We start from the raw sequence: 2850 nt of genomic DNA on the forward strand, positions 1-2850 counted from the left end.
TAGTCAATAAGTTGAGTGAATATATGTTTATTAATTTGTCACATAATTGTTGTATGATCAAATTAATATTTAATTATGTAAGATAATTAAACATAAGACTTATAAACATTTGTGGGACAAATATTATAAGACAAAAATGGACCCATATACACCAATATGTACCGTTCTAAAATATGAGTATGCTAGAGTTTTGGTTTTGTCATTTAGTTGTTGGAGCGTTGTTGGTAAGATGCTCCAACAACTTATGATAATTCTTCACTAAAGCCTACTACCTACACTATTTTGCATGTGATTTTGAGAAGACAAAAAATGCTCTTAAAAGAGCAAAGTGGCTGGATCACTTGAGCATAAGAGGACACTTTGTTGTTCTTATTTTTCTACTTACTTGTTTTTCTAAAAAGATGCTCACATCTTCAACACATGCAAAAACCTCTCTCATTCATAGTTTTCTTTCTAAAAACTTGAGAAGTTTCAATCTAAATTGTTCAAGAACACTACTAATATTATTAATGTAATATATGAGCATTAGTAATCATTTTTAAGGTAGACTACTAAATAAATATCTAGATAATATAATTTAGTAGTGATAAAGGCTAGTCTTGGGTGCATCTCTTGAGGAGGGTTTCTACTTTGAGACCAAGGTTGGAGGATCATCCATTACATTTAAGCTCAAGAACAAATAAGGAGGGTGACCTTATTTGTGTCCATTATTTCGAGCCATATAAGAATGTAAGGAACATTGTTTTTCTTATTTTATCTCTTATTTAGTTATGCATGCACTAGATCTAAAGAACTCATATTAATATGTTAATTAGTTCACTATTAGAAGAGTCTAATAATAGGTATATGAACCTAACAGATCATACGCTTCTCTCTTTCTTTTCATGTCTTTTTTTTTCGTTCTTTCTCTATTTTTTATGATTACAACTTTCTTTTCATGTCTCTCTCTGTTTCTCTAAACTCTCGCAGTTACTATTTGCACTTTATCTCTCTAATTTTAGCATGAAGGTATACATATTCTTTAGCTTTTTTTTCCCGATTTCGTCCGAAATTTGTCCAATTCGTTTTAGTTTATTCTGATTTTCCCTAAATTAATGTATCTGTTGCATTATATCGAAATGTTTTCATTTACATTTTATCAGAATTTGTATCTGTTGCATTTTTCGTTGATTATGTAACTTATTAAGCATTTTCATTCGTTAATTGTTTAGTTTGACCTAATTTGTTATTCTTTTGGTATTTTTAGTTGAATTTGTAGTAGTATTACGTTTTTTCATTTGTTCCTAACTACAGCATATACTTTGACGTAATTTGTCGATTAAGTGCATTACGTCCTTTTTTGTCGAATTCATGCTGCTAATCACTTATTTAGCAACACTTGATGTCTATTACTTTTGCTCTACTTATAATATACGTTTGATCTGTTAAGTATGTACATTGAAACTGTATAGGGTGTTCATTCATCTCAAGCTGTATGTGTTTAGGTTGTACTGACTTCAATTGCTGTATTAATGTCATTAGCTCTGTATTATGTGTTATTGAACATTAACATTGTATTGAATGCCCATATATCCTGAATTATATGTGATTACTTTTTCCCTCAAGTATGTCCACACCTGATGCATGTGAACTTCTTTCAATACAAGCTTATTTAATTCACTTTAAATAGTTCTCATATTAGTCATATAGTGTCCTTATCTTGTTTTTGGAAATGATTCTTCTTAATATGCACTTAAAGCGCAAAGACAATCCTCCAACTGTTATACGCCATACTTCTCCAAGGTTGAACAACCTTAGTCCTACTCCACAGCATCCTACTCCAAAGTTCCCTCGTATTACCACCCGTATATCACCTAAAACCTTTTTTGAAGTCCTTGAACACCTTGATTATAATCAATGGCGCGCTTTAGAAGATATTAACTTCTCGGGATTATTCTGGCTAAGGGTAACAAGGCTTCCTTTACGCCTTGGTTATTGGTTAATTGAGAAATACAACCCATACTCTAATTTCATTATTGTACCTGATAAGCAACACCTTCGTGTGTCAGCTTCATGCATACATGATGCTGTCGGACTCCCGAGTGGAACAAAACCGGTTTTACTTTCATGCTTTGGTGAAGAGGATTCGGAATTTGACGCTTTTTATTCGCAATGGAAAGCTCAATTTGATGTAGATGGTCAAGTGCTTGTCAAGACCCTTGTAGATCACATTATTAGTAGTGGTGACCAGTTTAAGATTAATTTTGTGCTTCTTGCTGTATCTTTGTCGATGCGAAATAACCAGAAGTCATTTGTCAATCACCATGTCCTTAAATCGTTGAAGAATGTCTCTGACATTAGGAATTTAGATTGGTACCAATTTGTAATGGAGAGTTTAAGGTTCAATAAAAAGGAATGGCTAAACAAGGGGAAGAAAAATCACTTTGGCGGACCTCTCCTGTTTCTAATGGTGCAAATCTACTGTCACTTATATATTCTTATTTATGGTTTTTTCACTTGCCATTTTCCAGTAATAATTCTGTTTACCTTGCAGCTTGTTTATGTTGATCGTGTTGTCCATGAAAAACGATTTGTCTAACGATATTACTACACTCTTACAAGTTGGACAACTGCTGGATTGTTTTTGAGGGAAAAGCAGGAGATGCAAGCTGGTCAGTTTGGCCTTGGTCTTGTAAAAGCTCGACCGTTTGAAACATTTGGTTCTACAAGAAGAAAAGTAGTTGAAAAGATACGAAGCGTGCCTCGTGGTGTTCTTCCTGATCATAAATCTCCAATTTCGTACTCGTCTCCGGAGGTATATACATTTTCCTTTGCTATTATCTAAAATTTATTTGCCAGTTATATTCATTG

The sequence above is a fragment of the Silene latifolia genome, chromosome Y, assembly GCF_048544455.1.
Source record: "Silene latifolia isolate original U9 population chromosome Y, ASM4854445v1, whole genome shotgun sequence".
In the NCBI taxonomy this organism is placed as follows: domain Eukaryota; kingdom Viridiplantae; phylum Streptophyta; class Magnoliopsida; order Caryophyllales; family Caryophyllaceae; genus Silene; species Silene latifolia.